The sequence below is a fragment of the Fundulus heteroclitus genome, chromosome 15 (genome assembly GCF_011125445.2).
Source record: "Fundulus heteroclitus isolate FHET01 chromosome 15, MU-UCD_Fhet_4.1, whole genome shotgun sequence".
Taxonomy (NCBI): domain Eukaryota; kingdom Metazoa; phylum Chordata; class Actinopteri; order Cyprinodontiformes; family Fundulidae; genus Fundulus; species Fundulus heteroclitus.
This window is the reverse complement of record NC_046375.1, coordinates 4,729,711-4,752,970: the sequence shown is the minus strand read 5'-3', so window position 1 is coordinate 4,752,970 and position 23,260 is coordinate 4,729,711. Positions and strand designations below refer to the sequence as shown.

Genomic DNA, 23,260 nt, shown 5'->3' with positions numbered 1-23,260 from the left:
AGGAGATGGAGGAGGTGGAGGAGTAGGATGAAACGGAGGAGGGAGGAGCTGGAGGAGGAGGAGCTGATGTGGGTGTCTGTCGTGCTTTTCAGGAACATCTGAATCTCTGTGGATGCAGTGACATTGCAGCAGACTTTTATGTTCTCATAAAAAGCAAAAAAAAAAATGTCCCCTCCTTAAAGTCAAGGTCTGCTTCCTTGCGCCTCCAGACAAATTTGACTGTTTTATTGGACAAAAATTATATCACATATTAAATTATTTAAAACTATTACCCAACAATTTTGAGGTAATCAAGGCCCCTTCTGCACATAAAGAATGGTGTGCTGCAACATTACATTTTCCCTGATACCTTCTTGATAAGTCTACCGATTTAAATCTGAGTGTTTGTTCAAATGTATACTATTGTATTAAAGATAAACTAGGGCTGGACAATATATAAAAAAAGCATATTGATGAAATAGAAATCTTATTGATTGATATTGATAATTATCAACAAATCTAAAGCAAATATTTTAAGAGCAGCCCTGGCCGTTTTATGCTGTTTCTTAGCGACCTACTTTTAGATTAAGAACACACAAACATTGAAATCAAACTCAACCGTTTATTCAACCAAATTTTTACCAAAACTGCAAGTTTTTTAAAAAGAAAAAAAAAGAACGCCTGCTCTTCTGAACTCTTTGAAAGGGGCGGAGCTTAGTTCCTGGGTCTGCGTTGTGATTGGTTGGGAGGATGTAACGACTGTAATATTGATCTACATGGCTAGAATGCATAAGGAAGGAAAACTGTTATTCTATTGAACTTTTTATTGATCCTTTTTTTTTTTTTTGTATCATTGATATACACTCACCGGCCACTTTATTAGGTACCCCATGCTAGTAACGGGTTGGACCCCCTTTTGCCTTCAGAACTGCCTCAATTCTTCGTGGCATAGATTCAACAAGGTGCTGGAAGCATTCCTCAGGGAGTTTGGTCCATATTGACATGATGGCATCACACAGTTGCCGCAGATTTGTCGGCTGCACATCCATGATGCGAATCTCCCGTTCCACCACATCCCAAAGATGCTCTATTGGATTGAGATCTGGTGACTGTGGAGGCCATTTGAGTACAGCGAACTCATTGTCATGTTCGAGAAACCAGTCTGAGATGATTCCAGCTTTATGACATGGCGCATTATCCTGCTGAAAGTAGCCATCAGAAGTTGGGTACATTGTGGTCATAAAGGGATGGACATGGTCAGCAACAATACTCAGGAAGGCTGTGGCGTTGCAACGATGCTCAATTGGTACCAAGGGGCCCAAAGAGTGCCAAGAAAATATTCCCCACACAATGACACCACCACCACCAGCCTTAACCATTGATACAAGGCATGATGGATCCATGCTTTCATGTTATAGACGCCAAATTCTGACCCTACCATCCGACTGTCGCAGCAGAAATCGAGACTCATCAGACCAGGCAACGTTTTTCCAATCTTCTATTGTCCAATTTCGATGAGCTTGTGCAAATTGTAGCCTCAGTTTCCTGTTCTTAGCTGAAAGGAGTGGCACCCGATGTGGTCTTCTGCTGCTGTAGCCCATCTGCCTCAAAGTTCGACGTACTGTGCGTTCAGAGATGCTCTTCTGCCCACCTTGGTTGTAACGGGTGGTTATTTGAGTCACTGTAGCCCTTCTATCAGCTCGAACCAGTCTGGCCATTCTCCTCTGACCTCTGGCATCAACAAGGCATTTCCGCCCACAGAACTGCCGCTCACTGGATGTTTTTTCTTTTTCGGACCATTCTCTGTAAACCCTAGAGATGGTTGTGCGTGAAAATCCCAGTAGATTAGCAGTTTCTGAAATACTCAGACCAGCCCTTCTGGCACCAACAATCATGCCACGTTCAAAGTCACTCAAATCACCTTTCTTCCCCATACTGATGCTCGGTTTGAACTGCAGGAGATTCTCTTGACCATGTCTACATGCCTAAATGCACTGAGTTGCCGCCATGTGATTGGCTTCTTAGAAATTAAGTGTTAACGAGCAGTTGGACAGGTGTACCTAATAAAGTGGCCGGTGAGTGTACGTCTATCGTTCGATGTATATTGTTATTGTATTATCGTCCAGCCCTAAGATAAACTAAAATCTGCAGTTAATTGTACTTTAACAATCTGTGTAAAACAAGACGGTGAATTTGAAATTAGCCGAAAAACTAAAGATTTGTCATGTTGCTGAGTGGCACAGACACAACAGAAACCCAAACCTTGCAGCGTCATGCGTTTTGTTTGTCTTTAGCTCATTTATTTGCTAAATGCTGCTGCGCCTCTGCTGTTCTTTCTGCCGTCTTTACCTGCGCTGATTCTTCAAAATGCAACCAATTTATAATTAGAATTTTAAGAGTGAGAGCCTGAATCAGTTGCAGAATAATGCAACAGAACATGCTCAACACTGAATATGTAAGTGTAAAAATTCTCTGATCATTTGGAACAGATATTTGGTGCATTTACGCTTAGAAGTTAGACCTAACGAATAACGGCACACCTAACTTAACTGTAATTCAGTGTCAAATTATAAATAGTTGTGCTTAGTGACCAAGCGTACTATTATTAGAAATTAGATTTGATAATGTTTTACCCCTGTAATTTATTTATTCACACTCCAAAGGAGCATGTTCGCAGGTAGATGCTCTTTTAATGAAACTAATTTAATTATTTACAATCTGGCACTAGTTCAGCTTATCAACGCTATCATTACCAAATTTTAGGGATGCAGCAATCAGAGCTTTGTATCTTCCTTAATTTGATTAAACATTCCCAAGTTGGATAAAAATTGATATCATGTAGCAGACGGCTCCTCTTTGTTCCTGAAAAGCTGAATGCAGCCAAAGTAGATTTTGAGATCAAGATTGGCAAGAAACGCCTGACTATCTCAGTCAGGATTCTAACATTGTCTGTGTAATATGTTTGTAAATATCTCTTATCGACTATAATGGCAATGTTAACGTTGCATATCAATATCGGCCCAATTTTCCTGTTGGTTCATCCTTACTTTGGGGGTCATTATAGTTGATTTTGTTTAACTACTTTGTGTTTCAATGAGTATTTTTGCTGGAGTTTGCAGATATACCGCTGATGCTTTCACCAGAGAGCAAGTCATACACAACACAGTCCTCTCTTGGATGTTTTTTCTCCAGTTCTAACCAATACAGAGTTGTTCTGAGGTCCTAGTTGGAAGTGTGGCATCTTTCTGTGGGATTTTTGGGAGATTGGAAAGGAGGAAACAAGCAGGCATGCTTGTTAAGCTTCAACGGCAAGGACTGTGTGCTCCGTTCGCATATATCCTACTCTGCCCCCTAGTGAACAAAACTGATGAGCGGTTACTTTTAAGCACGAGAAAGTCGAACTTACGCAAATCTACATCCCTTGCTTCATCGAAACTTTACTCTCACATCCCGAACTGCGCATTTGTGATGCTGGACTTTCAGCTTTATTGAGCACATCCACAAAACAGGACAAATCGAAACTTGGGGTCAAGTGCGAGCCACCAGAATTGGCAAAGACTCAATTTTCAATTCAATTTATTTATATCACGCCAAATCATGAAACATGTCATCTCAAGGCGCTTTACAAAATCAAGTTCAATCATATTATACAGATTGGGTCAGATTATACAGATTGGTCAAAAATGTCCTATATAAGGAAACCAGTTGATTGCATCAAAGTCCCGACAAGCAGCATTCACTCCTGGGGAACCGTAGAGCCACAGGGAGAGTCGTCTGCATTGTACATGGCTTTGCTGCAATCCCTCATACTGAGCAAGCATGAAGCGACAGTGGGAAGAAAAACTCCCCATTAACGGGAAGGAAAACCTCCGGCAGAACCAGGCTCAGTACGAACGGTCCTCTGCCTCGACCGACTGGGGTTACAGAAGACAGAACAGAGACACAACAAGACAGACAAAAAGGCACAGAAGCACACATTGATCTAGTAATCTGTTCTACATTAGATGGTAGTAGCGGGTGAGCCGTCTTCTCTGGATGATGTCACAGTTAACAGAACGCCACACCAGGTGTACCTACTATGAAGAAAAAGAGAGAGAGCAAAAAGTTAAAAGCTGAAATGACGACAGTCATTTCAATGTAATACAATGCAAAACTGGAGAACAGTAGACTGAAGAACAGTAGAAATCAGTAGAGTGAGAAAATTAGACCCTGATGTCCTCCAGCAGCCTAGGCCTATCACAGCACAACTATAGAGATAGCTCAACTGTAAGCTTAACTATAAGCTTTGTCAAAAAGGAAAGTTTTAACATTAGTCTTAAAAATAGATAGGGTGTCTGCCTCACAGACCAAAACTGGGAGTTGGTTCCACAGGAGAGGAGCCTGATAGCTAAAGGATCTGCATCCCATTCTACTTTTAGAGACTCTAGGAACCACCAGCAGACCTGCAGTCTGAGAGCGAAGTGCTCTGTTAGGAACATACGGGGTAATCAGAGCTCTGATATATGATGGAGTTTGATTATTAAGGGCTTTATACGTTAGAAGGAGAATTTTAAATTCTATTCTTGATTTAACAGGAAGCCAATGAAGGGAAGCAAAAATTGGAGAAATATGATCCCTCTTGTTGTTTTTCATCAGAACTCTTGTCGCAGCATTTTGAATCAGCTGAAGACTTCGAACTGCATTTTGTGGACTTCCTGATAGTAAAGAATTACAATAGTCCAGCCTTGAAGTAACAAATGCATGGACTAGTTTTTCAGCATCACTCTTGGACAGAATGTTTCTAATTTTGGCGATATTCCGGAGGTGAAAATAGGAAACTCTGGAAACCTGTTTAATATGGGATTTAAATGACATGTCTTGGTCAAAAATAACACCAAGATTTTTTACTTTATTACCAGAGGCCAAGTTAATGCCATCCAGATTAAGTGATTGATTAAGAACTTTATTTTTTGAAGACTCTGGCCCAAAGATTACAACTTCTGTCTTTTCAGAATTTAAATGCAGGAAATTTAAAGTCATCCAGCTTTTGATGTCATCAAGACATGACTGCAGTCGAAGTAACTGATTGGATTCATCAGGATTTATGGATAAATATAGCTGAGTGTCATCAGCATAACAGTGGAAATTAATCCCATGCTGTCTGATAAGTTTGCCAATCGGAAGCATATATATAGTAAATAGAATTGGTCCAAGGACTGAACCCTGTGGTACTCCACAAGTTACCCTAGAGTTTGAGGAAGATTTATTATTAACATGAACAAACTGGAATCTGTCCGACAGATAAGATTTAAACCAGCCTAATGCTTTTCCCTTAATCCTTACAGTATGCTCAAGTCTTTGTAGGAGAATATTGTGATCAACTGTATCAAATGCAGCACTGAGATCTAACAGGACAAGTATAGACACAAGTCCATTATCTGAGGCCATGAGAATATCATTAGTGACCTTAACCAGAGCTGTTTCAGTGCTATGATGAGCTCTGAAGCCTGACTGAAACTCCTCAAGTAGGTCATTACTTTGTAAATGTTCACATAGTTGATTAGCAACTACTTTCTTAAGAATTTTAGATAAGAAAAGAAGATTAGATATAGGTCTGTAATTTACTAACTCATCTTGATCAAGAGATGGTTTCTTAAGTAAAGGTTTAATAACAGCTACTTTAAAAGCCTGTGGTACATATCCATGTACACCTCCTGCATAGGTGTCGAAACGTTTTCAGAAAGAACTGACCGACAGTCCGGTTGCCTCTGATATAAGCCTGGTTGCTGATGTTAAGGTATAGTTTTTGTTCCAAGAGTAATTTCCTACAAATTAAGTATTCAGTGTGTGACTGCTTCACTAGGTCAAAAAGAACCGGAGTGGGCACAGAGACGTCCAACCAACGATAGGGGGTAGTGGTTTTTACAAATTGGTGTTTTCCGCCCATGTGCCGGAAGCCAAAGAACACGTTTTTTTGCTAAGGGACTATAGAGGAGATGACGTAAATTAGAATTTGTTGCAGCAGAAAATGTTTATGGAGCTCTTAGGATGTCCTGTCGTCGTTAAATGATTCCAGCTTACTTTTTTTTTTCTTTGTCACAGCAGCAGATGTACCCAGAAGCAACTATCTCAGTATAGAATGTTGTTGAGATGGGAATTAGGGCTGCAAAGATGTTAACAATGACGAGTTGTCGACGCATCGTTTGAAAATATATGAAAATTGCTGCGGTCTCAATATTTCACTTTCAGTGGTAGACAGTTTGAATCACATGCAGTTCACTAAGGCTACAGCAAAAGCCAGTATACCGTCACATGACCCTCCCACATGACTGCAGCTCCAGCCAAAAGAATAAGAAACTAAAGCTAGGAAAGTTCTGTAATTTACACTTTTTTTTGATACAAAATTAACTTTTAGATGGATTGGATTTTTAGGCTAGAATGTGTCTGTTTAAAGCTGAAACATCTGCTTGGTTTATCGAGATATTGCGTAGTAGTGAAATGCCTTTTACGTCCGTTCTTGTTGTGCTTCACCCAGCTGGAAGCTGAGTGGGCGACCAAGCACCTCCGCCCCGGAGTAGGCGTGGACTGTTTTGAAGCTACCGCTGCAAAACAGTCGGATGATAGCTAATGGTTATTATTGGGTTTATTTCATTGTTCATGTACTAGTGTTAATTCAGATAAACAGAATTATATGTTCTCTGGATGTTCATTTAATTTCTGTTAATAAATTCTTGAACTTGAAGAAGTTGTCTCTCCTTTATTCTATGTGTGGGCAGAGTTTGCTGTTAAAACATCGCTGGTGCTCGAATTCATCCCTTTCAACCATTGTCCTGATATCAGCTTAAGAGCTGATCATCACCAGGCAATACTTAACAGACAGTTCTTTATGAAACATTAAATAACTGTGTATAATTGCACAACAAGAAGTTTGTTCCAGATAAGTGGAACATAATAACTAAATGCTGGTTCTCATTCTGGGTATGCATTGTAGATTTGAGCCAGAAAACCTTAGTGGTCTGAATGGTTGATACACTGATAACAAGTCTGTAATGTATTTAGGTGCTAAGCCATTCAGTGATTTATAGACTAACATAATTATTTTAAAGTCTATTCTTAGTGATACAGGGAGCCAGTGTAAGAACTTTGGAACTCTACAAATGGTGTTGAAACTTTTATAACTTTCAGAGAACATTCAAAACTACTGTTGATTATTCAGTAATTATATCCATTGCGATAAACCCAGATTTGTCTTTTTTTTCCCTTCCCTTCCATTTTTTTTTTTTTTTTGTCTTTGATAATTTTTTCTTAATTTCTTTCCCACATTATGCTAAAACACCTACTGGGTCTTTGTTTAAATACCTACAATTAAGAATTTTATCACTTGACAATGATTTACAAAGCACCTCTTATGTTGCAATGCTTTAGTTTTTTGACACAGGAAAAAAAAAAAAAAACACAGGAGAAATGCGATAACAAAAACACATCTATAAAAATACAATCTATAAAAACAATATAGAAGAAGATGTAGAAACATGTCAGCCAAGAGGATAGTGCTAAAATTAGAACAAAAACTTATTTGATGTCAATCTCAATGGAGCAATGTGGTTCTATAATAGTAAATCAAAATACTCATCCAGAAAGCAATTTGTCAGGGTCACAGGTTCTTGCAGTTATAACGGCTCAATGGTTTTGTTGTCATTCAGGAACAGACGTTTATACCAGGCATGATTGTCCACTATGTAGAAAACCTTCTAATGGTGCAGTCAGCATCCACTAGATGTGTAAAGACTAGAAGCTACATCCTAGTTTATAGCGGGAATCAAGATGAATGTTTAGTGGGTGTCATTCTTTGTCCTAATTTTAGGTTCATATATATTAATAGACATCACATGGTTTTTCCTGCTGCTAAATTTTAAGTAGGGCTCTCAATATTGTGTTAATTCTTTATAAGTTTGGAAAATGTGGTCAGGTCTTGTGCTTTTCCCATATGTACTTCACTAATAGTTTAAAAAAAGATATTATTCATGACTAAGCGTCAGACTTTTGGCCTTAGATGCTGCTTTATTCTCGGAAAACACATTTTTATTGCTAGATAGAATGCATGAATGGATCATATGAAAGGCATCCCAAATGTAATAAAATAAACGCTGAATAAAATTATGCTCAAAATTATTCTAAACTCTGGCAGACCTAGATTTGAAGTTATGTTCATTCAAATAAGTAGGAAAGAAGGGAGCCATGCATCTTTCGTAATAGGCCCTTTTCCATTAGACCCCTAAAGCCCCAGGCTTTTGAAAAGCCCACCTAGCGTTTCTACTTGTGGGATTTTGCTTTCCCCGGGCTTTACTTTCACGGGAAAAATGCCCTACTTGAGAGGTAGGACTCTTTTATGAAGCCTGAGGCTTTGCTCAATGGGCGAGGTTGCAAGAAAAACTGTCCGCCACAAGGGGGAGTAAGGAACAGTAAGGAGATGGGTATACAAACCTATCGATTTTCTACCCTTAAATTATCACAAAAGGTCGTTTTAAGATGTGATTAGGCGAGAAAGTGCACCTCCAAACTTTGTCTCTGCAGTCACTTCATCAGAGCCAATTTAATTCTGATCAGACTTGTCAGGACAGCAAACCCCCGTAGCCGCCACGTTTAGTAGGCCAGACCGTCTGGGTTTTTCCACAGACTGTATCTGTTTGTGGCGTCTGAAAAGTCAATATAAAGTATTTACTAAGTGGGGAATATCTGCATCTAAGAGATATCAAATGTGAAAATCTTGGCTGGATGTTTTCGGTGGTTTGAGTGAATTATAAACTTTTTCGCCACAGTTTGGTAATTAAACTGTTTTTTTTAGTACTAATGATCCAACGGAGCCCTTTCGTTTTCCTTATGTACAGAAAACACACATTTCCTTAAGACTGACTTTTCATGTAAACTGAACTTGGTGGACTGTGAGCTAAATTAAAATTTACAAACCATGAACCACAGGAAAAAAAGAAAAGATAAAAATAAATTTTCTAGCTTTCTAGACGCAGACGGGCATGCTGTATTTTATTCAGACCCCCGGATTTAGTGAGGCTTTCTGGTTTTACTCAGTTTTGTCTGAGTGCACCGGCTGATCAAACCACCGTGTGTGTGTTTGTGCGCGCATGGAGCAGGCTCGCACAGCGTGTATATCTTATAACCTATAAAAAAATGATTTTAGCTGTGACCAAAAATCAGCGATGCTGTGCTTAAAAAACATCCTTGTCTTTCTCGGCATGGCTGAGGAAAAAAATATACCCATAAAGCTCTAAAGTTTGCCTTTAAACTGTGGAGCAAAGATCAAAGTCTCGTCTCCCTCCGCTTCTGTCACACACCCCACACCACTGCGGTCCTCACACTGCGCACGCAGGATTAAGCTGTGATTTAGTTTTATTTATTTATACCAGTAGAATATGTTGTAGAATATATTGGAGCCCAGCAGCGAGAAATAGTGTAGGAGCGGTGTAAAAGGGCCTAAGGAGATGTGAAGCCATCAGTTGTGCGTTGTCCATCCTGTTTCTCTGGAGTCCAGTGGCAGGAGAAGTTGCTTTTGTTTTTGGTCAAACAAAAGCAACTTCTCTGCTTTTGTTTGACCAATGGCCGCTGCCTTCTTACCGCCACCCGCAGGACCGGAGTGGTACTGCAGTTTCCCCCCCCCAACGTCCAATACGTCATTGGGGGCGGTTTTACATAAGTGGAAACATGACTAACCTAAAAGCCCCAGACTTTGGTTTACCCTGGGATACCAAAACCTGGGGCTTTAAATTCTGTGGCTTGTAATGGAAAAGGGACTAATATAACAATGTATAAAGATGGTTAAAGAGAGACAGAAACACAAAAAGACAGGTTAAGATGGATAAATAAGAGAAAGATTGAGAGAGACAGAAGCTGGATATTAATGCAAAATTAAGTGGAAGTTGAGAAAAATCAATGCTGAACACTGCACACAAAAAGTCCTGGTTGACCCAACCCATGTTCTCCATTATGAGGATGAGCTGGTTTCTTCAGGCAAAATGTAAATTAGATCATGTTTAAAAATGTTTGTCCTCTTGTCATGCTAAACATGATGATGGACAAAGCAATGCTAAACAAGAGTGGGATTGTTATTTAAACCCTCTCCCCTACTGCTATGATTGACTTTTACATGGCGCAGCTTAATCTGGACAGTTTTAGTGTGCAGCTTACTCTCTGTTTTTCATCTGTTAAATCTTAAAATATTGTTGACTATAATGTACATACATATGGTATTTTATTTTTGTTGATTGCTGAGCTGTGGTATTTTTGCCGTATCTACTTTTAGTGCAGCTTCACTTGGTCAAAACAAGTTTCCCCTCGGGGACGATTAATGGATATTGAATTAAACTGAAACCCGGCAACTGTTTTTAACAGTCTGTTGTTGCAGTTTGCAGAGCCTGTGTTAATGGTGGCTTCAGTTTCTTATTTTTTCTTAGCAGTCAGGCGTGCCATCTGCTGTTGTTGTCTGTTGCTGAAGGCCATTTGCTTCAAGGTTCGACGAGTGGTGATTGAGGCTGCTCTTGCCTTTCTGTCATCCTGAACGTGTTAGCCTTTTCCACCCTCACCTCTGGCATCGGCGAGGGTCTATTGTCCACACACTAGCCGATAACTGGAGATTGTCTCTCTGAACAATAGCAGTTTCTGAAATACTCGCTAACTAGCTTTCATATACCAGAAAATATGAATTGTTGGGGCTGTATGATCCAAGCCTGGGGATTTTCTGCTTGGAGTTTGCATGTTCTCACCATGCATGCATAGATTGTCTCTGGGTATTTAAGGTATTTCACACAGTCCAAGAACATGACTGCTAGGTCAACTGGTCTCTCTTAGGCTACGTACACACAGCAGGCAAATCCGATCTTTTTTTGCCAATATGCACCCATATACGTGTTTATCACAGCAGTGTCCTAATTCTGATCTTTTCACCACCCAGAAAATCAGATCTGGGCCATTTCCATAAGTGGTACTAAATCAGATGTGTATTGGATAGTTTTCAAAACCATTAATGTCACGTTTCATCAGGCTTTTGCATCAATGTCCTGACTCTCTCTACACATCCACAAAGACGTCTCTCCAGCAGTAGAAGTCGCAAATCGGAGTCAACGTGACGTTCGCTCAGTTTCTCTGAAAACGTTTCGACACCCATCCAGGACTCTTTGGCTACGTTCACACTGTAGGTCTTAATGCTCAATTCCGATTTTTTTTTTTTTTTTTTTTTGTGAAATCGGATTTTTTTGCGTGGTCGTTCACATTTCCAAATATATGCAACTTGTATGCGATCTCCTGTGTGAACTGAATGCGTTCAACCTAAGTGTCCCGCATGCGCACTCGAGGACCCAATGACGTCACACGTAGCAAAGCGTCCTCAGTGTTTGCGAAATAAACATGGATTATAATGCTGGCGCGCATTTTGCGGTCATTAATTTATTTTCTAACCGGAGCTTTCCCTCCATTGACTGCTCTTCTCATTGTAGTCCGCCATGGTTGTCGTCTTTCTTCCCGCTTCTGCACAGCAGGACGCAGAATAGTGACGTTTGTCGAGTATCAGTGACGTACAGGTCGGATAAATGCGACCCAGCCGTACAGACACAGGTCGCAGTTGAAAAGATCAGATACGTATCGGATTCAGGACCACATATCCAAGTGGCCTTGGTCGCATTTGAAAAAATCTGATCTGTGTTGTTCAGACTGTCATAAAAAGATCAGATACAGGTCGCATATGGGCAAAAAAAAAAAATCGGAATTGGGTCGCTTCAGGCTACAGTGTGAACGTAGCCTTAGTCAAGTCCACGTGGTTCGCACTTGATCAACCGGTCGTTGGAGCGCTGCTGTTTTTAAGCACATGGCGACCAATCCCCCTAGAGTCATCTCAAACCAACGACCCACCTAACACCCTCCTGGGTCGTTAGAGGCTATTGCTTGGTGTGAGTGGAGTAGTTGGTCCCTTGAATCAGGATGAGACTGCTTATGTACTCTCTGTGGAATGCGTTGGGGACAGAGTTGTGTATATACTCTGACGGCGCAATCCTCTCCCTCTGTTCAGCAGTAGCAGACACAGCTCCGCAAAAGTCATCCGTTAATAGCAGTGCTTTGTTTCCTTACTTTGTCGGAATGTGATCTTAATATTGTCTGCTCCGGTTGCTTAACAACTTCGTAACAGCATGACTAAGCCTTATAGAACACTTGTAGTAACAATTATACCTGCCATTACTGCCATAAGCAGTGTGCTGCTGTATGCTGTCTACTTCTGTTACCTGCTGTTCATTGGTTCGCCTCAGGATTCTGAACTGCTCAGACAGTCTGAGGGCGGGCACATTTAAGTAGTAGTATGAATGACCACACACATGTAAAAAATCAGATTTCAGCAAACAATTGGAATTAAGCATCAAGACCTGCAGTGTGAACGTAGCCCAAGTTAAAAAGGAGTTGCTGGTAGGCATGGGCGTAGGTTTGTATAGGGACCATAGGGACATGTCCCTACCAATAATTCGATGTGAATAACATGTTTATAATTTAAAATACATCGTTGTTACAGCAGTCGCTTATTTTCCTCTCGCAGCTCCGCTGCTTGGCGGCGGCTGCTGCTGCAGCTCCGTCTGCCAGCCTGCGTGTCCAGTGAGTCGGTCTTTTCTGTCGCTTTCACTTAGCAGCGCACGTAACTGTGCTGTGTGCTGTTTAACTCCACTCTCATTGGTTGTTTTGCCTTAAGTCCCGCCTTCTCTGTCCCTGGTTGGCTGTTTTCTAGTGCGTGCATGTGCGTGCATGCTTGCAGCGCGAAATTTAAATTTAATTCACACTAGAATACTGCGGTTACTACAATGAATATTAGACTACGAAACTAGTCTCAATTAAAAAAAAAAATATCCAAGCTATAACAGGCGATAGAAGAAGCAGAAAAATCGACAAGCAAAGAATGTAAGCTTTCAAAAAATCCCTTTAAGGTGGTTCAGATATAAATAGCAGGTGTTATTCGTTTTATAGAGTAGCCTATAACAATACGAGATGGTGCCTAAACATTGCTATTTTTGTTTAGAAAGCATAATTAGGGTTCCACATAATAATAGTGCTATTTAATTATTTCTACTTTTGGAAATAGGATAAAGTACAAACAGAGGAACACATTGGTTTGATTTTACACAGATTTCCAGACAGTCCATGAGTAAATTAGTACAAATATTGGTGTCCGGTAAAAATGCTTGAATCTGGCTGTTTATTTTGGAGATTATTACATTACGGATAAGATTATATTTTATTTTAATAATTGTTAGAAGCGATTTTATATTTGAATAAACTTAGGCTCATGCTTAGTGTTGTGATTGTAGATGATGCCACCAAAAATGAAAAGAGACATAAGGAGCTATTTTAACACTCAGTAAGTATCATAGGATGATATAAAAGGTTGTGTTACATTTAATCCTTTAATACTAAAAACACACTTGCATAATAGTAACATTATATGATTATAGCCAGGAAACACAGATATCCAGTAATAATGATGCAGGGCAGCTTGGAGGTGAAGCAGCTGGCCCTTCAGAGCTTCAGGTGATGTCTAATTTATTTTAATTACAAATTAAGGAGCAGCTTTTTATTTATATACAATATATATAGTGCTTATAAAATTTGTATTAATGTAGCAAAAAATGCTGCTTTTCTCTTTAAACGAAATGTCCCCTGATGCTCACGTCAAGTATAAAAAAATAGGGGCATGCATATTGCGTAGGACCAATGACATCAAACCAATGAAACTTGAGACCCAGTAGTGTCCCTACCAAAGTTGAAATCAAACCTACGCCCATGCTGGTAGGTCATATGCTGTTGTTCAGAAGCAGTTGAATTTCTAATTTTGTGATAGCTGAAAAGTAAAAGCCTTATGAGAATTGTTTGTTTAGAATTTGTATTAAATCCCATCAAAGTGAAAGTATCCCAGTGCAGCTTTTCTCAGGTTGACTACAGTTTTTTTTTTTTTTCTCAGCGGATTATATACAATGATATCAGAGCAATACTTGTATAAAACCATTTAATTTTCAAAAGCTCAGCCAGTCATTTCAAAAAGAGTGTATTTCATAAAAAAGTATAATAAAAAAAACAAATTAGTCATTTAATGGTGCGCTTCCCTGCCTCAATTAACGATAATTGCTTTGTGTACTTCACACCTCCCACACTGCTTGTCTTCTGGTAAGTAACAATAGCAGCGCCGATAATTACGCCGCATAAACCTTTCCACCAGCAGCACGGTTTCATCTGTCTCTCTGTATGTTTTCTGCTTTTGTTATCAACTCGGGCTTCTCATTAGCTGTGGCCAACCAGACGTAAAATTTCTCATCAGTCCGATTCTCTTTCAGACAAACATCAAACACTTTACAGCCAATTTTCTGCAAACAGACACTCGTGTCACTAGTTAACCAGGGCAACCCATACTTCAAGAGGCTATAACTACTTTGGAATACTTTGACGATAATCTTCCTGATGTGGAAAATACATTATTAACTTGACTGATTGCATTTTCTTTTAGTGACTCCTATTAAACATAATCCAAGTATCTGCCTTTGAATATGGAACCAACCTCAGTCTGGAAATGAGGCAAACTAGATGAATGACAGTCATTAAAAGCTGGAGACGAGACGAGCTTAAGGAGGACATTACATTCTTTGTTAAATTCTCTGTTCTTCTCAGTGCCTCTATTACAGAGAAATATTGGTTAGCTGAAGTCATTGAGAGCGGAAAGATGGAAATATGAATGGCTTGTCTGGGATAATTGCTGTTGACTCTGCCTCTTATTCGTTGACCCAGGCCTTCTGACCCGTGTATGACAGTTTGAACCGTGTGGGTGAGTAGATAAGGATTTAAAATTGCATGAAAACATTGTTTTTTTTTTTTTCATTAAAATAACACACTCTTGCATCCTCTACCCTTACAGAATAGAGTCTGAACTCCCTCGTCTGCTTGTATTAGTCAATGAAGCAAGATATTTGTATGGCTACCAACGTTAGTCTGTGTGTCCTGTTAATTGTAAGGCTGGGATTTTAAAATGCTTCTTCCCCACATACTTGTTATCTTAAGTCAACATCCTTGATGCAACTAAACACAATGCTTCATTCATTTTAGAGTCTCTTTTTTTCTGACTGCCATATATTTTTGACTGCAGCTTTACAGTAAAACAGCTGGGTATGAAATATAATTTTTAAAATGTAAGAATTGTCTCTGACGTATGATGGAGCTTGATTATTAAGAGCTTTATACGTAAGGAGAATAATATTTAAAATTTTATTCTGGATCTAATAGGGAGCAAATGAAGAGAAGCTTCGAATAAGAGGAAAATGATCTCCCCTTTTATTCGGGGTACTAGCTCAGTGATCCAGCGTGTTGTCAGTTGCGCTTGTAGGGATTGCGCTTGTAGCTTGATAATTGTTTTTAAAGTGTCTTGCCTAACTGCCTAACTAGAAATGATAGCTGATAGTGAACAGTTTCTTTCTAGAAAGCGATAGAAAAACGTTGTAGCCTCCTTTTAGCCATCTGACCGGCAGTGTGCAGCAACAGGTTTGAAGAGGTGCAACAAATCTATGCATCACTCAGTAAAAAGTCATTCCAGCAATTTCCTTTGTATTTTTTCAAGTGACTTTATTCCTCTGGAACAACGGGAGAGAGAATTATTATTACTTTAAATATGAACTTTAAAACCTCAGCTTACCTCAACAGGTGGAAGACAGAAAATGTGTTGTTTTCTCTTGTTAGGTAAATGCAACAGAAATTAAAACTGGAGTTCACAATGTATGGAATCACATTTGTAATTTCAATTTTATTATTTGTAAAGTTTACCAAGTATTGCTTAGATGCACAGTTCAGTTGTATATAATTTTTCAAGTACCATGCATTCATTCTCTGCATGCCCGTGATGTATTTGGCGAATTGGACGGACTCCATGATTGTCCTCGATGCCATCAACAGATGTCTGTTTTAGAGGCTGAGACGCTAAAGATCACAAAAACAATTCTAGTAACAATGCAATCGATGGAAAAGATGGAAAATAGTTGTTAGCGCTAATCGACCAAAGGCAAAATTCCTTTACAACATTGCAATGCCCTGTTACCTGGGCCCTACTCAAACCTTAACTTGTGCTGTATGTGTAAATTCAACTAAAACATCTTTTTGGTGTAGTTAAAATGTTGTAATGTTTGGGGATATGTAGCATGCTTTAATAAATATAAATTGAGATAATCTTGTAGTCCCATAATTTGTATTGTATCTAAAACTATTACTTCTATTGGGAGACCTGCGTTGCATCTTCTTCTTATATGGTCAGTTTTATTGAAATAAACAACCTTACACTGATGGGTTTTTTATGTATTATTGTCCTTTTTGAGAAGGAAATTTCGTTTACAAAGAAATCCAGATATTGCTGTTTGATGCCACGCTAAGTTTTTTTTAAGTAGTACCGGGTTGCTGAAATATTTTGGCACAAATTCTGTTGAATGTATAAAATACTTGCTGCAGTTCCAACAAAGCAAGAAAAACAACTCCACATAACCTGCTGTTTATTTAAGGCTTATTTAAGGTCTCTATAGAGCTTTATTTAGTTGCCTGTGTGCGTATTGTTCTCCTCTTCGTCTGACCTTTTGAGTCCATCTGGACGTTGGAAGGAACGTGTGATGCTGTTATTGTGCCTGAATCACATTCATATTTTATAATTTAGCTTTAAGGACCTTCAGTTTAAATTAAAAAAAAAAAAAAAAGCATTAGTGTTTGTTGCAATTTATGTTCACGGATGCCGCGGATCAGTCTAATAGAGGTAAAATAGATTTAAAAACCAAGATTGTGAAAGAAGAGATATTGGGGTTAGTTCTGATGTGATAAAAATTCTTCTGTAATTTGTATTAGAGTTTTTTCCTTTAGTCTTACCCTCACAAATAAGGACGAGCTCAAAAGAATATGTTAATCCAAAACCCTACCCCCTTTCAGCTGAAGTAACTTCAGTGAAACACCTCCTACAGACATTTATTTATTTTTTTTACAATTTTTTTCCTGTTTTTGTTTATTTATGTTGTTATATTTTGCTGTAGTTGTAGAATTCTAATAAAATGTCTAAATATATGTTTGAGAAAGCCACTGGTTTTCATAGAGATAAGGTGTCCTTTTTCCCTCCTGACTGTTAAAGAACAGGAACATAAAATGAACACGCATCTTAAATTTACTAATCAGAGACTTGTGGCTAACTTTCTTTTTTAATCGATGGTTTCTGTAAAACTGTCACCTGCTATTACTAATTTTAGCTTAGTTTTTTTTTTTTTGTTGTTGTTTCAATTGGCCATGACAGCAAATTTAAATTTTCTCAGGTGTTAGACCAGTTACCCAAATATGGTTTTAGCCAATCAGAGTGAATTTAACTTGTTAGAGCCGCATATCATCACCATACCCAACCCTTTTACTGAGGAGGGACATTTGGCCTGGAATGGTTTATACAGTGATGTCATATCACCTTTAAGATTTTATCTTACATCTTTCATAATGTTTCTTTCTTGTGGTCATTATACAACTATGAGAAGCAGAGGTGACATCTCAGCATGTGCTAGAAAGCGAAGGTTGAAATCCCCAGAGAATAAAACTGCATATTTGAAGTAATACAACCTTCTTTGTATTTACTGATGTGACACAAGTCCTCCAAAAGGTACAGAGGATCCAATCCCATCCACTTTATTTATATGGCACAATTTTACTGCTGTACAACCAAATAAAGCGCGCTAAATGTATACCACAATAAAACCACAATCAAAGATGAAGTAGACAATAGAAAGATAAAATATATTAATAAAAATAAATAAAATAAAAGGCACTGGCCGCACACAATAAAAATATGCATGGATATACATAAAAATCAACACTACATTGTATCAAAAGCCAAGGACCGGAGGTGGCTTTTAAGAAGAGTTTAAAATGAGACAGAGAAGAGGCCTGTCTAATGTGCAGCGGCAATTTGCTCCAAAGTTTTGGAGTTGCGATCGCAAATGCTCGATCCCCTCTGAGCTTAAGCCTAGCTTAAGGCACCGTCAGGAGCAGCTGGTCAGCTGACCTGAGAGATCGACTGGGAGTGTAGGGGGTGCAGCAGCTCACAAAGGAAAGGTGGGGCGAGGCCATTCAAGGCTTTAAATACAATTATTTTAGAAGGAATCCTAAAATGGACGTGCAGCCAGTGAAGTGAAGCTAAAATATCTCATAATCGTGCCAGTTAAAAGACATGCAGACGAGCAATAAAGGACCCAGTAACCCCCATGTAAAATGTGTTACTGTAATCCAGCCGAGTAGACACAAAGGCATGGATCACTGTCTCAAAGTGCTGTTTTTGAAGGACTGGTTTTATTTTTGCCAGCTACCTTAGCTGGAAAAAGCTGGATTTAACCACAGGAAGCAAAATGATTAGAGCTCAGCTGTCTGTTGAAAATCCTGAAGGAAAAGCCTACGTGTCTGATGAGTTGCAAACATTCGAGTCTTTTTTACGCAGTGAAAACTTCAATGGCAAAGTGTTTTTGTTGCCTCAAACTGGTCGTCCACAGGTGGCCAGTCTGCGATGGTCAAACTGACAAAAAGATGAAATGAACCAAGGAAACGTCTGAATTTCAGTTTCCTGCTGCACATTGAAATAAAAAAATGTAGCCAAAAAGCTCAGTCTTTATGGAATCAGAGCAGCTTTTTGCACTTCTGTTAGAGAGGATTAATGTCCACTTTAATGAGAATTGACTCCCGTCTCGTCGTACAGCAGACATACAGAGCTCACTGTCTGCACGCCTCATGGAGGCGAGTCGCTCCGTCAGTAAGACGGTCATTTATTGCTGATTAACCGTGTGATCAAAGCCCTTCATTCACCCTCCATTTGTCTGGACTTGAACAGTCCTGTACCATGTTTCAGCGTGGGGCCTTTCTTTCAGTCTCGTGGCTTGAGATTCAAACATCAGTGGCGTGTGAAGATTTTTGAAGCCGTCTTTGGCGTCCTTCCTTCTTAAAACCATGTATTGGAGCGTTAATCTCAAAGGAAAATATGCTTTATAGCTAATTAGATTGTATTTGCTGTTCCTGACACGTATATTATTCAAAGAACAATATAAAAAAAGAGACTATACAAAAGGTAAAATAATATATGCCTAATACCACAAAATGTGAGGCTTACACACCAATGTTTTTAATCCTTTATTTCTGTTAATTATGATGATTTTCCTACCACAGGTGTTGACAATTCAACATACAAGATTACAACATTACATCTGACCATTAAAAAACGTTTTTAGTACAGAAATTGGGGCTTAATGAAAAGGCTGTTGTTTTTGATTTTAGTCTGACAAGAGTCTATATCATAATTTATTATGACTGTATTTCAAATTTATTTACTTATTTACTTTTTTGACTTTTACAATTTTTTGCCTTGTCTGCTAAAACAATCTGTAATTTTGAGTATTATAGGCTAAAATAACTCTGAAGTAATGCCATATTGTAATATTAGAAGGAACTAATATCAGTTCCTATGCTCCAATTATCTGGAACAAACTTCCAGAAAACTGTAAAAGTGCGGAAAGCCTGAGTTCTTTTAAATCAAGATTAAAAACACATTTGTTTAAAATTGCCTTCAACTGTCCTAGTTAACTGAATCACCACTTTTTTGTTCTATTTTCTATCTATATTTTATTCCTACTTGCTCTTATTCTGTTTTATTTTGCTATGTTTTAATCATGTAAAGCACTTTGCATTGTCTTTGTACTGAATTGTGCTATATAAATAAATTTGCCTTGCCTTGCCTTGCCTAAGTTTTGGTTTTAATTACCTCCTGTAAGCCAAAATCAACTAAATCAATGAGCGAAAACATTCTCCTTATAGCTCTGTTGGGAAAAGAAAAGCTGAAATAATTTTTTTTCTTTTTGATATTCTAAATTGAGATGCACCTAACCCTACAAATGGACAACTATGTAATAACTTATGTTATTACATAGTTAAAATTATTTGTCGCTAACATTTCAATTTATTAAACAAGGAGAAAACAAAATCCTCAGGATTTCTAGACCTGCCGTGCAGAGACGATGGAAGAAACTAGTGGCTGGTGCGTTACTGATTCTGTCCTGAAATATTGTAAAATCTTGTTATAAGGAAGTGCATTTAAGGAGCTGATTTTATCACAGCGACACTTTTGCGAATCAAAATAATCCTTTTAAGTTCTCCAGCGGCTGCAGGAGGGGTAGTCTTATTCTGGCGTTTCTTTTCTGACTCAAAACATAATTTTATGTAAATTAAACAAGTGCCAGGCGTGCTTTTAACAAAGAACATCCAGCAGAGAAGATGACAGGGAAATGAAAGTGTACCTCTCTTAAAGAAATCTGTTATGATTGATACATTTTGGAGTAGGAAGTGGTTGAGTCTCAGCCCCTCACCTCTAAACAGGCTGCAAACCAAAAAACCCTCATGCCTAATGAGAGCAAAGCCTCGAGTGGATTGGAGCTCCTCTGATATGACTTTGACACAAACACAGACTCGGGCAATCACCATTAAAAGTTAGGAGCAAAGACCTTCGGTCCTCTTCATCGCCTCGCCTGGTTTGCTCCGTATTTTAATTGCAATTAGCTCCGACAGTGATTTATGGACGCATAGTGGGTTTCAGCGCCATGTCACGGTGGACTAATTGGTTTGGTTAAAAAGGCGTGACAGGGAGGGTGCTGGAGGTGCTGCAGCTCTCAGTGTGGAGATCAGCTCTGCAGGGACTTTGTCTCTGCCATGTCTCCTCCATGTTTTCCAAGCTTACAGCGTTCCCTTTCCTTCTCCTCTGAGTTACTCACCTCTCCGTCCTGTCTCCACTATATGCGCTCATCAAATTGGATTTGTCACACTTTTAATAATACTCCCAAGTTTTCTTGCAAACTGGTTCGTTTTATCTCGTCTGGCTTCGTGTGAGGATTTTCTGACAGTGACTGTGTTTAAAAAGAGAAGTAATCACTCTCTGATCTCAAACTATTAATCTACCAACAAATAGAGGATAAAGGAGGAACGGTCTGTTTTTCCCCCTCCAGTCACATCAAATGTCAACATTTTACTACAAGTGTGATTGGAGACTGAGCAGTAGTAAAGTTTCTCCTCCGCGTTCTGCTCCGGGTTCAAGTCACAAGCTTGTGTGTTTAGGGTGTAGCCTGATCATTATGGATTAAACAGCTGTGGTGTTTGCACGGCCTGGCCAGTGACAAAGTTTGGATAAAATATTTGCAAGGCTGCAGACAACACAATGCAGCCCTATAGAATGGCATTATGGGTGTCCTTATCTTAAAATATTTACTGATACATAGTCTGGGTCCAAAGCAAACCCATACTTATACTGCATCCGTCCTTCATTGCTTTTTCCCCCTTATTTCTTGTATAAATGGCATGTTAAAGGTCATTTCCTTATCTCTACTTGAATGCTTTCTTGTTCTGTGGAGAGACAGTCATGAAGCTGTTGGACATTCAATGCAGATGTGATCAATGAGGATCTATCCAATGTGATATCCAATTGGTAAGATTATCAGATGGCATGCGATTGATTTCAACTGTTATGCTGATGACACTCGGGTATATCTATTCATAAATCCTGACAAATCCAATCAATTACTTTAACTACAGGCATGTCTTGATGACATCAAAACCTGGATGACTTTTAATTTTCTGCTTTTAAAGTCTGACAAGACAGAAGTTGTCATTTTTGGACCAGCGTTTTAAAAAAAAAAAAAAAAAAAAACTTCCATTAATTTGTTACTTCAAGGCTGGACTATTGTATTTCTTTACTATCAGGAAGTCCACAAAATGCAGTTCAAAGTCTTCAGCTGATCCAAAACGCTGCAGCAAGAGTTCTGATGAAAATTAACAAGAGAGATCATATTTCTTCAATTTTAGCTTCCCGTCATTGGCTTTCTGTTAAAGAAAAGAACATAATTTTAAATGTTCCTTCTCACGTATAAAGCCCTTAATAATTAAGCTCCATCATATATCAGAGCTCTGATTACCCCGTATGTTCCTAACAGAGCACTTTGCTCTCAAACTGCAGGTCTGCTGATGGTTCCTAGAGTCTCTAAAAGTAGAATGGGAGGCAGATCCTTTAGCTATCAGGCTCCTCTCCTGTGGAACCAACTCCCAGATTTGGTCCGTAATGCAGACACCCTGTCTACTTTTAAGACTAATCTTAAAACTTTCCTTTTTGACAAAGCTTATAGTTAGAGTGGCTTAGGTTATCCTGTGCTATCTCTGTAGTTATGCTGCTATAGACTTAGGCTACTGGAGGACATCAGGGTCTAATTTTCTCACTCAATTGAGTTCTCCTACTGTTCTCTAATTTGCATTTTTTGTTATCTCAACTTTTAACGTTTTGTTAAAGAAAAGACAAAGAATTTAATTGAATATAAGGTAAACTCTTAAATTCCCAAAGTCTTTGTAAAGACAGTAGCAGTCATATCGGACAATGCACCCCGCAGGTGCGTTGTCCGATATGACTTTTAAATAAGGTGAGATTTTATGAGTTTTGTTTAGTTATGTGTAAAAGCACTTTTACACAACACATGCTTTACACATGCATCCACAAATTAGACCCCCACACACACACACTCACACATCCTACCACTGCAAGTGAGATGGAAATAAACATGCTTTGGCAAGGTTCAAGTTTATCCCAAGCCTACCACCTCTGATTTCATCAAATAAACAGATTTTCTGCACCTTGTTGTGTTTAATGTTTGGGCCAGCATTGGTGTGAGATTCAACACGACACTGTGTTTAGAAACACGTTTTTTGTGTTAAATGTTTTTTATCTCCACCTTGAGCTGCAGTTTTAATTAAATTGTTGTAAAAACATGATGATGAGGGATGTACTGATCACAAGACCATACATTGCTGCTTTTATCTGCGTTTTATTCTAAAGTGGTCTTAGTACCAAAAACCCTTCAAAAATGCTCCTTTTTGTGTTTTCACACATATAATAAAGGTTGCATGAACCTCAAACTGTGTTTTCAAGAATCTCTGTGCAAATGCAGTCCAGATTTCTCTGTCCTAACAACATCCCTTTTCTTTCTCTCTCTCTGTATTCGGCGTTTTGAAGCTCTTGACTGAAGAGATTTGGTGCTCGAGTGAAGCAGCGGATGTGCAGAGTGTAAATTATTTTGGAAAGAACAACTCCACATATTTAATGTGCACGGTCTAAAACTCAGCCACATCTATTTAGGTCCCTCAGAAAGTTTCAGCACTACTGAAAAGTTTAGGGATAGTACTTTTTTTAAGATGTAGG

At 38.8% G+C, this 23,260-nt stretch overlaps 1 protein-coding gene across 1 annotated transcript in view; it reads left to right on the top strand.

Moving 5' to 3' along the window:
* aven (apoptosis, caspase activation inhibitor) overlaps positions 1-23,260 on the top strand; it is a 58,078-nt gene that overhangs the window by 18,683 nt on the left and 16,135 nt on the right. The gene's annotated exons all lie outside the window — the stretch shown is intronic.